Genomic DNA, 14,868 nt, shown 5'->3' on the forward strand with positions numbered 1-14,868 from the left:
ATTCATCACCCCTTATTAGAAACCTGGGAGTCACTCTAGACTCAACACTCTCTTTTGATCAGCACATCAAGAATACCTGTAAGACAGCTTTCTTTCATCTCAGGAACATTGCCAGAATCCGGCCATTCCTCTCCCAAAATGCCGCTGAGGCTCTCGTCCACGCATTCGTTACTTCACGAATTGACTATTGCAATGCTGTTCTGCATGGACTTCCGGCTCGACTGCTTAACAGGCTGCAACATGTGCAAAACGCAGCTGCAAGGATTTTAACTTGCACAAAATCCTGGGAGCACATTACACCTGTGCTGAAACATCTACATTGGCTCCCGGTTCAGTACCGCATACAGTTCAAGGTGATTGTACTGGTGTTCAAATCACTGCATGGCTGTGCACCATCTTATCTAGGTGGTCTGCTTCAGTCCTACACTCCAGTGCGCACCTTGCGCTCGTCCGAGCGGCATCTACTTCAGGTGCCCAGCACCAAGTTGTGCACTGTTGGTGATCGAGCCTTCAGTGTGGTTGGTCCAAAGCTCTGGAACAGTCTGCCACTTGACCTGCGCGCTTGTTCATCCCTCTCAGCATTCAAAGCTCATTTGAAAACTCACCTCTTCCAGATAGCCTACAGCTAAGCAATATTTGTTTTAATTTGTTTTATTGGTTATTTTATTGGTCATTTTAGTTCTGTAATACTGTATTTTGATCTACTTTTTACTTTTCTATGCTTTTATTACCTGTACAGTGTCCTTGGGTTTCCTGAAAGGCACTTCTTAAATAAAATGTTATTATTATTATTATTATAAACCACAGCACTGAAACAGCTTTACTCAGGGTAGTGAATGATCTACTAATATCGGCCGATAATGGGCTTGTCTCGTTCCTTATACTGTTAGATCTTAGTGCAGCTTTTGATACTGTAGACCACAACATTTTGCTGGATAGACTAGAAAACACGGTAGGTATTAAAGGAGTCGCACTCTCCTGGTTTAGATCATATTTAACTGACCGCTTCCAATGTGTAAGTGTTAATAATAAAACCTCTAAATCTGTGCAGGTTAAATATGGTGTCCCACAAGGGACAGTCCTAGGACCACTTCTATTCACACTGTACATGTTACCCTTAGGCGAGATTATGCATAAGCATGACATCAGTTTCCATTCTTACGCAGACGACACTCAGCTATATTTATCGGCAAAACCCGATGATTTAGGCGCAAACAGTAAGATTGAGAAATGTGTAGAAGAGATAAAACATTGGATGGCGAGTAACTTTCTAGCACCAAATCCCGATAAAACAGAAAGAATAATATTTGGGTCTAGGGCTGCGAGAGACAAGATACATAATGTAGCATTGAATCTACATTCTTTTACTATAACCCCCAGCGCAGAGGTAAAGAACTTGGGCGTCACAATAGACCCAGATCTCTCGTTTGATACACATATTAATAATATAACTAGGGTAGCGTACTTTCACTTGCACAACATTGCCAAAATTAGAAACATATTAAATATTAGTGATGCAGAAAAACTAATCCCTGCATTCATATCCTCTCGTTTAGATTATTGCAACAGTCTCCTAGCTGGATGTTCTGGTAAATCGATAAACATACTCCAGCTGGTTCAGAACGCAGCAGCACGAGTTTTAACAAAAACTAAAAAGTTTGATCACATTAGTCCCGTACTATCGTCATTACACTGGCTGCCAATTAGATTCCGTATTGACTATAAAATACTTTTATTAACATATAAAACGCTGCATGGCTTAGCTCCAGACTATCTTAGTGAACTTATTGAACAATATAACCCAGCGCGTTCACTTCGCTCGCAGGACGCAGGGTTATTAACCCTAGGATCAAAAAGATCACAGCAGGTGGAAGAGCCTTTTCTTTTAAAGCTCCACAATTGTGGAATAATCTTCCTGCCTCTATTCGGGACTCAGACACAGTCTGTCACGTTGAGGACCCCGGCCCCTCCCTTTTGGGCGTGTGTCAACGTTGTCTACGTGCTTTGTCTGCGTCAGTGGATATTCGTGGTTCTGGTTATGTCGTGTGATTAATAAGTCTCACCTGTGAATCGTCTCGTGATCACATGGGGCTAATGTGGTTTGTCTATTTAATGCACCAGATTATGACCGACCATTTAAACTGGAGGTTGATGCTAGTGGTACTGGCATTGGTGCTGTGTTGGTGCAAGAGGACATGTTTGGAGTGGATCATCCTACATGTTACTTTTCTCGTAAGTTCAACAAACACCAACTAGCCTATAGTACCATCGAGAAAGAAACCCTAGCCCTTCTCTTAGCCCTTCAGCATTTTGAAGTTTATCTCGGTGGCAGTGCTCACCCCATCACTGTGTTTACTGACCATAATCCGTTGGTTTTTCTGCAGCGCATGGCCAATGCAAACCAAAGGCTAATGCGTTGGTCTCTTATTGTCCAAGGTTTTAACATCCACATTGTGCACAAAAGAGGCCTCGACAATGTGGTGGCTGATGCCCTGTCCAGGTGCTGCTGAGTGTGTTATTTGTGAACATTATTTGAAGTTCACACTTATGGGGGGGGGGGGGTGTTATGACCCTGTCTTGTTATGTGTTCGCGTGAAGCATTTTGTTACAGGTTTGTCCAGTCCATGTTCCACTCCAGGAATCCCTGATGTCCCTGGGAACATGAAGTCTCCGCCCTCGGCTTCCTGGTATATAAGGAGGAAATGAGAGGATCCCCGTTGCGATTCAGCCTTGCCGACCTTGTAGAGATTGTGAACTTTGAGATATTGATATACTGTGTATGACCTTGTGATTTGGATTTGGATTTGCGTGCTCCTTTAATATAACTGTATAGAGTTGTGTATATAGATATATGTATATTGGTGGTTTGTGTGTGCACACGGTGAGTAGGAAGTGGCTGCCATTTTGTTTGGGTTGTGGGTTTGTATCTGTTTTGGACATAGGGAGTCAGAGTAGTGTTGTCTTTTGTTTCACCCTGTTAGTGTAGTTATGTCTGTTTCTTTCTAGTATGGTTTTTGTTAGTTGTTTTGGCCTGGGTCACTTCTGACGTTTGTACCTGTGTGCACTTTGTCCTGTAAATATATTCTGTTTGTGAATATTTGTAAATACACCAATACTTTACATTTTCTTGAATCACTGTCATCCATATTCCACCCCTTCACACCCCTGTTACGGCCTAGAGCCTAGATAGGTCGTAACAGTGCGCTCGCGCAGTGTCCTGTGCTCGTCGTTGTCTAAGTCTGCACGTGGCTGTGTATGTTTGATGTTTAACGTGCGCTATTGCGCAACAGTCCACAATAAATTGTGACATTTGAGAACAGAACGACGAGCCTCGAAGAGACACTAAAATGCCGGGCTACAAGGGCAAGCCTAAGAAGGGCAAGAAGCCCAGTAAGCGGCACCACCATCCTTCCTCCTCTCCCCCGCGCCGCAGAGACCCGCCGACGCTGTCGCAAATGGAGGTGGACCCGGTATGCGCCCTTCAGCTGGCCTCAGCCCGGAAGGTCGAGGAAGGGGACCCCGAGCTGGCGGAGCTCTTCCGCCAGGGCGCGGTCAGGATTTGGAGGGAGCGCCACTCCACCCCTTCCCAAGACCTCTCGCCTCTGGGGGTGGGTGTCTGCGTGATCGATCCCACGGCATCCACCCCAGAGAACGAGTTCGATGAGGGGGAGTCCGAGGAGGAGGATTACCTCCCTCCGGCCATGGGCCCCCCCACAGCCGTGGATCACGGTGAGGAGGAGGCGGAGGACCCGGCTCCCTCGGTCTGTCACGCCCCCACGGTGGATTATGGAGGGGGCGACGAGGGAGCTTGCCCACCGTCTGAATACGACGCGTCCACCGTATACTACGGCGAAGAGGAGCAGGCAGACTATCCCTCGTCTGAGTATGACGCGTCCACCGTATACTACGGTGAAGAGGAGCAGGCGGACTATCCCCCATCCGTGTATGACGCGCCCACCGTATACTACGGTGAGGAGGAGCAGGAGGACTATCCCCCATCCGTGTATGACGCGCCCACCGTATACTACGGTGAAGAGGAGCAGGCGGATTATTCCCCGTCCGAGTATGACGCGCCCACCGGACGAAGGACGAAGAGGAGAGCCTTCCTTCCTCCGTGGGAACCGTAAAGGGGCGACGGACTCCTGGTGAGAACGCGTCTTCCACACCCTCCAGGGCAAGCCCCATGGACTATTCCCGGGGTGAGAGTCCGGTGGAGTCCATGGAAGGGATCCTGGAGGGTGAGGAACCCATGGAGACCGACGGGGGACTCCCAGGCGATGCACCAGGCGCGTCCGCCGGACGTGCGACGCCAGGCGCGTCCGCCCGAGGTGCGGCACCAGGCGCGTCCGCCAGCCACGCGGCACCTGACGGAGGGTCTGCAGCAAAGGCAGGCGGGGGGCTGCCCACTGCAGCACCCGCAGCTCTCGATCCCTCTCCGCTCCTCGCACTCCTCCTGGCGCGAAGCATGGCGCCTGTTATGTGTTTGTCTGTGCCAGTGTTCGTCAGTCTTCCCGTATGTCTGCCAAACCCCCTGTTCCCGTTTGTGCCTCTGTGTGTGAGTATGCCAGTCTGTGTGTTTGTTTCTGTTCTGTTTAATGTGTCTCCCGTCTTTTCCCCCGTCTTCCCAGGGAGGGTGTTCTAGGCAGTCCGTGGCGGACGCTTCACCAAGGGCGGTCACCTCCCAGACGCAGGACTGAGCGCGTCGGATCCGCCCATCGTCGTGGGTTCGGGGCACTCGGTCCTGTTGGCACCCCGGGACGGGTAGTGCCCTTGGAGGGGGCGTCTATCACGTTGAGGACCCCGGCCCCTCCCTTTTGGGCGTGTGTCAACGTTGTCTACGTGCTTTGTCTGCGTCAGTGGATATTCGTGGTTCTGGTTATGTCGTGTGATTAATAAGTCTCACCTGTGAATCGTCTCGTGATCACATGGGGCTAATGTGGTTTGTCTATTTAATGTGCGCTCGCGCAGTGTCCTGTGCTCGTCGTTGTCTAAGTCTGCACGTGGCTGTGTATGTTTGATGTTTAACGTGCGCTATTGCGCAACAGTCCACAATAAATTGTGACGTTTGAGAAGGAAAGAACGGATTCTGTGTCTCGTCCGTCTGTCGTCGCCCAGCGTCACACAGTCTCAATGTTTAAAACTCGATTAAAGACGCATCTGTTTAGTTTGGCCTTTGATTAATCTGTTACATATTTACTACATCTCGTATCTTTTCTCCGAGGTTCACCTGGAGAGTAACATTGCAGTCGGAGCCTACAATACCAGCATCGCTGCTCCGACACGGAATGAAAGCCTGGCGTTCGTCAACAGACATTTACAGTGACAATATCATAACCCAGAACTTTCATTTTTACCTTTACTTAGTTACTATTGATTGTGTGATTTGTGTGTGACTTGTGTATTTGTCTGTATTTTGTGTAATTTGTGTGTTAACGGGCCGCCCAATGGAGGATGGGTTCCCTTTTGAGTCTTGGTTCTCCCGAGGTTTCTTCCTATTCCCCACCATCATAGGGAGTTTTTCCTCGCCACTGTCGCCTTTGGCTTGCTCATTAGGGTTCTGGACCCATAGTATTGTTAACCTTTTAAATCCTGTAAAGCGCTTTGTGACAACATGTGTTGTGAAAAGCGCTATACAAATAAACTTTGATTGATTGATTGATTGAAAGCAAATTTCTGCTTTTAAACACTTCGTGTCAAGGAAGAGTTTGGCATACATGATTGTGGCCACCAGAGGTCCTCTTCCTGGGAATCCTAGTGGTCTCCATGGTTATTCATCACACTTACCTACATCCTATCGGTCTCATTAACACACGTTTCCAGGAACTCCCAGAACTTGTGAAGCATTTCATGGTCTGCATACCAAAGCCATTTGTTGTTGCTGATTATCTGTATTCTAGAACTTTTCCCTCTTCTGTTTTTGTGGATTTTTGCCTTGCCCTTTTTGTACTGTATGTGTATTGTATTTGACTCTTGTTTTTTTGTTTACACTTGCTGGTCTGGTTTTCCCGCCATATCGTTTGCAGTCTCCCCTGCACTTGGATCCTATATCTGCCTCTCAGCCTGCTTCATCATAGAGTACTTCATCACCCATATAGTAATTCACCACCCATAGACCACGTAACCACCCATGGATCCAGCAGGGTTACCATGAAAATGCAGATGGCCATCCCAGTCCAAAGAAGATGTCTTGACTTATTTTGGGACTAATTTCCTGGAACTACACTTTGTAATGGAAATGTGCATCCATCTGAACAACTTCATCAAGGCCAGAAAAACCCATCTGAGTTGCTCAGTGTCATACTCCAGCTACTGACAGTGAGTTGGAGGGTGTGGAAACAGGCAGAGCACACCTGCCCCACAATCCCTTGCAAAACATTCAGTGTTGTGGTTGAGTGGTGCTGATTTACACACTGTTGATAACTGGCACTGCTAGTTTATGCTGAGCTAAAGCATCTTTTCCCATTTCTGCACTAATCTTTTCAGGGGTGCCACGAGACCCAGATGTGGGTCACAAATGGTAAATCCTACTTGCTACACTTGCTCATGAGTAAATCCCTGGACAACCCCCTGATTTTAGGTTGGTTAGCTAAAAATGACCCTGAATTACAGCATCAGGGCAAGAATTGCAACACTCACTCCCTAGACACTCCCAATAGCTACAGGTCACATCAGTGAGAAGCTCTGATAGGCAGTTCTACACTGAGAGTATGTATAGAGATCTTACTGACCTTTTTTAGTAAGTGAAAGGTGGCCAAACATCCTCCTCACTAACCCTGTGATGCAGATCTCAGGCAGGGCAGCACTCCTCCTAGAAACAGGGTTGACCCTCTGTTGATGCTCTGTCTACCCCTGAAATCTTTTCTTTGTAGAGAAAAAGGACAGGGGATAGACAGCAGAACTTGAAGTTCTGTTTGAGGAGCACATATAAAATCCATGTCCATATCCAGAGCCGGAGTGGCTAATTGGGAGATTCGGGAGGATTCCCGATGGGCCGGTTCATATCAATCTCTAGTTTGGGCTGATTGGGAGGGAAAATTTATTTTGGGCCAGATTTGGGCATGAAACTCCTGGGCTGAAAAAGGGGTCCACTCCGGCACTGTCCATATCTGTGTCTGCCTTCATCAGTACTTCCAGATATTATGAATACCAGGTTATGCTGTTCAGTGTTGGGGTAATTACTCTAAAAAAGTAATCCATTACTCATTACTTATTACTTATTAAAAATTGAAATGGGATTACTTTACTCATTACTTGCTGGAATATGTAATCTAATACCTCATTACTTTTAAGTTACATCCTGAAATCCATACAAATACACTCAAATTTACAAACATCTACAAACATATCTGGAAAGTACAAATCAACTAATCTTTCAATAGTTTATTTAGGAACAGATCGTACCAGTAATAGCAACACTTAACGTGTATAAAATGGATTTCACTTTACTTGATGTTACTTATTTTCCATGAACAAGTCCATGTATTTTAGCAATAGAAAAATGTCCAATAAAACCTTCTTTAGTGGTACAACAAAACAAAACCAAGCATTTCACAACAGTATAAGAACTGAATTCACAAAAATAAAATCTTCATAAATTAAATAAGTTCTCTTCAAGGGGCTCCTTTTAAACTCACATGAAACTGGCTGAAACATTCTGAATGCTCAGAAAACAAATGCCACAGATTTTTTTTTCACTCATCATTGAAATAGTGGTTATATCTCAGTAACAAAAGTCTCTCAAATCGCCTAGAAGAAAGCTTGTTTCTCCTTGGAGTGAGGACAAGACTGCCTAGACTGAAAAGCCTTTCTACGGGTGCGCTTGATGGTGTTGCAGTGTTGTATTTCAATGAGATTTTCTTTATTCTGGGGAAGTGGTTCAGAATATCCATCTCTGATCCAGCTGATTTCAAGTACTCCATTACTTCACTCTCTGCATTGTAAGATGTATCTTCCTCTTCAAATGAAAAAAAGTCATCCTGACTTGAGATGGAAGGTGTTTTCTCTGCAGGCCTCATCATGGGCTCATGAGAGGACTCCTCACAACACTCTGTGGTCAGCAGTAACCTAACCCTGACTCGCCTCTCATCATCTTTAAGCCAGCGCAGCTTGAACTTGGGCAAAGAGACAGCTGCCAAAAGGGCATCCTTACTGTCCAATACAGTGGAAAAACGAACTTTGATAGCCTGTCAAAACAAAATACAAAAACATGCTTAACAAGCCTCTTTATTATAAAGATTTATTTGCTTCACACCATATCCTTACCTGTACAATTGCATCAGGTAGTCCCACTGTCATCCTGGAAAGCTCATTCTGCAATGCTAGTGTTTTAGACATTAGAATCTCCAGTGTTGGTAAAAGTGTGCCATAGTAGCAGTTATCTTCTCCTTGCAATATATCCAGTGCAGCAGTGAGTGGCTTCAGTACTGTGCAGTATTCCTTCAAGAACTGATATTCCTTTTCTGTGATACATTTTAGCCCCAGTCGAGAGAAAATGGTGTTCAGCTCTGTGATTGGGATCTCAGTAATGCGGTACAGGGCATCATAGAATGAGTTCCATCTTGTTGCAGTGGGTACAATGAGCTTTCTTTTAGTCACGTCTTCAACTAGCTCAGAGGCTATAGATGAGCGGCTTGTTTTTGTCCAAAGAGCTGAGGACTTCGCAGTGACACTTCTGTAGACTACTCTGGACTCACTGTTGGTTGTTAGCCATTTCTCCACATCATTACTTGAGATCAAGTTAAGTGTATGTGAAGCACATTTCATGTGAGGAGGGAGAGTAAACTGCCCTTCTGAATCAGAGGAGAGAGCCTGGCCAACATCTGTAAAGCTCACCTCTTCATCCCTGGGCTCCTCATCAGAATCTGAAACTGCATCTGGAGCAAAGTCATGCATTCTAAAGGCTTTGATAAAATTAGATCCATTGTCAGTCACAGTAGCAGTGACTTTATGTGACAGCTTGTATGCTGAATGAACCTGTTCAATTTCACTGGCAATGACATCATATGTATGCCTCCCCTTAATTCTTTTACACGCCAGGGCAGCTTTTTCACGACAAAAACTAGTGGGGTTTATCCAGTGAGCCGTCATCCCGAGGAAGCTTTTATTGTGGCATGTCCATATATCTGCGGTGGTAGAGACATACTCTAAGCCCTCAAATGTTTTTTTGAGCTCACACTCCATGTTATCATAACATGTGTCCAAATAGTTTGCAAATGTTTTTCGGTCTGATGGCGGTACACTTTTGCCTGTGACGGGAATCTTGTTCAGTATGTGTCTAAAAGACGGCGACTCGACAGTAGACAGTGGTAGCATTTCCTCGACTATGTATCTTCCAACAAGTCTTTTCATTTCACCGTTTGTTACCTTCCTTCCTGCTGGTGGATGAAAATCCAGTTTAGCTTGTTTGGGTGCTATTGGGGCACTCTCTTCTTCGACACAGGGGTCTTTAGCGACAAGTTTTGTTTTACCGTGCACCCTGATTAAGTGCTTCGACAAATTGCTTGTCGAGTTTGCTGCAGTTGAAAGGTGCTTTCGATTTGGACATAACTCACACTTTACTGTAATGTTTTTATCTTTGCGTGAAACAAATTCAAAATAATGAGAGTATCTCCATCTGTGAAAACATCCACTCTCCTCCTCTGCCATTGTTGCCAAAGGGCGCTGCGCTTATTGCGCTCCTCACGTTCAGTCACGTGACATGCCCGGTAGTCAGTTACAGCAAGGCGCCAGTGCAGAAATTACGCAGAAAACAGCTTCGGGAAATCTTTTACATTTCGGCCATTTAAGATAATATTTCTATATAAAAATCGGAACAACGCAAGTAACAGTTTTTTATTAAGATAGTAACTGTAATGTGATTACAAAATATTTAGCTGTAATGCGTTACATTACTTCGTTACAGAAAAAGTACTCATATTACTGTAATGCGTTACTTTGTACCGCGTTACCCCCAACACTGATGCTGTTCAGATTAGTTAATGCCCCCTCAGTGTTCTAATTATTCATCACTGATGTATTCTGTGATTTGATTAATAAATGGGTAGTTCGACATTTTAGTTTATTCTGAGACTAGTTGATCACATTCAACATGCCTCAGAATACCAATTGTATGTCAAGCTAGTAAAATGTTTTTCACAGCATGGTGATAGATTTCCGAGGCTACATGCTGAGTGAACACATTGAGTTTTTGCACGAATGACCACAAAATTAGAGCAGTGGAGCGCTGGCTGTGATCTTGAACAATAAAAGATCTTCAAAGGTTCCTAGGCTTTGCCAACTTTTATCATTACTTTATAGAAGGATTCAAACATAAGCAGTACAAACAACCTACAGACACAATCTGCTGATTTTCTTGTGCTGTAGCAACAGTTCACTGGGACATTATGGAAACAATAAGGCAAGCACAGCACACAAAATGTATGCCCTTGAATTGTTCTGAGCAGAGTGCAATCAGATCCTATACAATGGATTCATAATTCTCTCACCTCAGGTCACCCAGGAATTCATCACATCCTGACCTTTCTGGTGGCCTTCTATCCACTGTGACACTCAGACCTTTGTTGAAGCCTGACAGGCTGGATTGTTAGAACTGCTATATGTGCACAACTGACTATGGCCACATATTATGGTGGCTTTTATCATTTTATCACTGATTTACCTTCTTCTCATACACCATTATTTTGGTTACCATTAACAGGTTTTCTAAAGCCTTTGGATGATACACTATGGCATAAAAAATGGCATATAAAACTTCCTGTGTCTTTTACACTGTTACAGGTGTTGTTGAGCCTATTGTGCAGTCCATCTGCAGTCAATTTGGCAAGTAGAGCAGCGCAATGAAGAGACTGGGAGATACCTGCACTCGTATTGCAGCACAGAAAAAAGGTTCCTGCCCTGGTTACATCCAGAACTCCCTCATCCATGCCTCCAAAGGTTTGACTCCCTTCCAGGGCTTGTTAGACTACCTTTTTTTCCGGGTTTACTTCTCAAACCTGGTCGTAAAGAGTAGAGGGAACCCTAAAGTGTTGTTTAACACAATTACCAATATTCTTACTCCTGCTCCACCCGATGTTCCAATCTCTTCAAATGAGGACTGTAATAATTTTCTTTCATTCCTGGTAGATAAGATCAGTAACATAAGATCTAATATTACTCCATCAGGTTCTTCTCGGACTGTACCTGCTCCAACTCGGCCTGTTATGGATAGTTTTTCTCCGATTTCTTTAAGAGAACTAGAAAAACTAGTGGATTCAATGAATACTTATTCTTGCTCTCTGGACATTCTACCAACCACTTTGTTCAAAAATGTATTTCATTTACCCGCTTTTAAAGAAACCCAAGCTCGACCCGTCTTTTTTTATAGCTATAGACCTATCTCAAAATTGCCCTTTCTATCCAAAATCCTGGAAAAGGTTGTATCTAAGCAGCTGATATCATTTATGGACAGACACAACATCATTGACAAGTATCAGTCCGGGTTTCGTAGATTCCATTCTACAGAAACAGCACTTGTTAGAGTCTCCAGTGACATCTTATCACATAGTGATGCAGGAGAATGTTCTGTTCTGGTGTTGTTAGATCTCACCTCTGCTTTTGATACCGTTGACCATCAAATACTACTTGATAGATTGAGACATTGGGTGGGTTTATCTGGTTCTGCTTTGGAGTGGTTCACTTCATATTTAACTGGACGTTCCTTTTGTGTGGCCTCCTCTAGGTTTAGGTCTGCCCCAGCCTTCTTTGTTTGTGGTGTGCCTCAGGGTTCTGTCCTAGGGCCTTTGTTATTTTTGTTATATTTGCTTCCTTTGCAGCATATCCTGAGCTCATTTGATGGCATTTCGTATCATTGTTATGCCGATGATATTCAGCTGTATATTTCTTTTAAGCCAAAAGATTTCTCTAAGATACAGTTGCTGATTAGTTGTTTAGCTTCTATCAAAAGTTGGATGGCAGATAATTTTCTACAGCTAAATGAGGAAAAGTCTGAAGTCTGAAGTCTGTGCCCCCGACAGATTCATACCCAAGATAATGGAAGCTCTTGGTCCCCTTGGCAAATTGGCTAATCCTGCTATTAGGAACCTTGGAGTAACTTTTGATTCGGCACTCTCCTTAGATACTCACATCAAATCTCTGGTTCACTCTTGTTTTTATCAGTTACGGAACCTGGCTAAACTAAGTCCCATTGTATCACGTTCTGAGCTTGAAATTGCTATCCATGCTTTCATCTCCTCTCGGTTGGATTATTGTAATTCTTTATATACAGGTATTAGTAATAACTCCCTAGAGCATCTCCAGGTTGTTCAGAATGCTGCTGCAAGGCTTCTAACTAAATTATCAAAATACTGTCATGTTACACCTTTACTCGCACAACTGCACTGGCTCCCCATTAAATTAAGAATACAATACAAGATTCTGGTCCTGACATACAAAAGTTTACATGGTCAAGCCCCAAGTTATATCAGTGAACTATTGCATGAGTATACTCCCCCTAGGTCTATGAGATCAGGTGATCAATTTTTACTGGCCATACCACGCACAAGATTGAAAACTAAAGGTCATAGAGCGTTTGCAACAGCATCTCCCCGTCTCTGGAACTCTATTCCTTTGCCTATAAGAACTGCAGATTCGGTGATGTCTTTTAAAAAAATGTTAAAAACGTATCTTTTTAGGCTTGCATTTGTTTAGTTTTTCTTATATTTTTATTTTATATATACATATAGATATTGTTTTACTATTGTTTTTTCTCTTTTATCCTGTAAAGCACCTTGTGATTTTTATCTTGAGAGGTGCTCTAAAAATAAAATTTTACTTACTTACTTACTTTTTCCTTTGTGTGGTGACAAAGGAAACATTTGTACATGGAAATAAGCACAAGTGTTACTGTGATGTGCTGTCCAGAAACAGAAGCAGCACAATGACCTGCACTGTCAGCCCACACCAATCTATCGGCCACCCTTTTTGAAGCTACCCCAAAAGAGCTCAGCCCATGGTACACAGGGCCCCTCAAGATCATCAAGCAAGTCAATCCTGTGTGATACATGTTACAATTAACTCCTAACTACTGTATCAAAAAACATTATCATTCACCTACTGATCCCAGTGATCCTCCAGTGAAAACCCTTCTCAACCAGATGACCCCCCCTCTTTTGTTAGACGTAGATGCCAGTATGGTTTACCCGGTCCGTTCTCTCTTAGATAGGTGCAGGAATAACAGGCTACAGCACCTGGTGGATTGGGAGAGGTACAGGCCAGAAGAATGTTCATAGATCTTGGCTGTGGACATCCTTGACCCATCTCTCATCATATTTTTGAATATGATTTCCACCATATTCACACCTACAGACCAGACCTGTTACTACTGATTTTCATGGTTATTCTTCACACTTACTTGCATCATATTGGTCTCATTAACCCACTATAGTGCTTCCAGGAACCTCCAGAAATTGCATAGTGTTGCCAGCATTTATGGTCTGCATACCAAGCCAATTGTTGTTACAGAATATGCACCAGCTAGGAGCAGCTGATTGAAAGATTGAAGTATCTCCAAATTAATTTGATTGATTGAAAGAAAGTAGGTCCAAAGCTAGAGTTATTCTGTAATGTGAGATAGGGCCACTCTATTTATGTTCTTAAAAACAAATAAAAGAACCTCGAACAACAATTTTTTAGTTATTGATCTAATTCATCACAGCCAGTGTGTGCTCTCATTAACCAAACACAGCAGAATGATAGGGTCCTAGTGAACACTTTACAGAGTAGTGACAACAGCAACTCAGTATGTCAACTAGAGCAACCAAAGAGGCAAGTAAAATCATTGGTGTTACTGTTAAATGCTTGTAAGAACCACACAATGTTCTGAAAGTTCTAAATTCTCTATATCCTCAACTGCAAAACCCTGCATTAAGCAATACACATAATTCATATTGTAGATTTTTAAACGCAAGTTGGTGAAAGTATGTGGAATCCAGGTGTAAATACCCTGATCAGCCATCCATCTCTCTCTCTCTGATTTGCCTGTCACCGAGGCTAGACCTGTCTAAGAGAGGCTCTGCCATCTCTCTCTCTGGTTTTCTTTATTAAGAGCATGCAAACTTTGGTACGACTAACAGCAAACATCTGAAATTAATGAGTCCAAGTTACGGTGCAATCTAACAACCAACTGATCAATGTTACCGCGGTAACAGATTCACAGAACTACCTCCATCAATCTTGCTAATGTGGCCACACAGACTGAAACAAAGGTGATCAAGTCCCTGTCGTTAAACCATGGACGAGACTCACATTCCTGAACTCCATATTCAGAAGGATGATTCCCAGGAAACCTGGACGATGTCGCTTTTTTCTCAACGATGAACCTGTGGTAGAAATTCCCTCCTAATCCCAGGAGAATTCAGAGAGGACGACAAAACCACCCAAAATCCTTAACCCGTGAGAGTCTAACCGCTGGGCTTAGTATCATTTATTTTCACCAAATTGTCTGTGTTATAATTCAAAAGTGGTTGCTGCCAAACCCTCCAAAGAATTCATAGTTAAATCCTTCTGTGATGGTTTAGTATTGCTCGAGGGCAATACACCTGGAATTACACATGGCCGTGTAGCAAGATTGTAGGGGTGGATGTGGACTACAGAGATGGACAGGGCCGGAATGGACCCCTTTTTCAGCCCGGGAGTTTCATGCCCAAATCCAGACCAAAATTAATTATTTTCCTTTCCCAATCGGCCCAAACTAGAGATTGACATGAGCCGGCCTATCGGGAATCCTCCCGAATCTCCCGATTAGTCACTCCGGCTCTGGAGATGGATGATAGTAAAATGGCACTCCAACATTACTGTGCACTGTGTTTTATTAATCTTCTCTCCACCTTTTAA

Source organism: Brachyhypopomus gauderio, chromosome 2 (assembly GCF_052324685.1).
Source record: "Brachyhypopomus gauderio isolate BG-103 chromosome 2, BGAUD_0.2, whole genome shotgun sequence".
In the NCBI taxonomy this organism is placed as follows: Eukaryota; Metazoa; Chordata; class Actinopteri; order Gymnotiformes; family Hypopomidae; genus Brachyhypopomus; species Brachyhypopomus gauderio.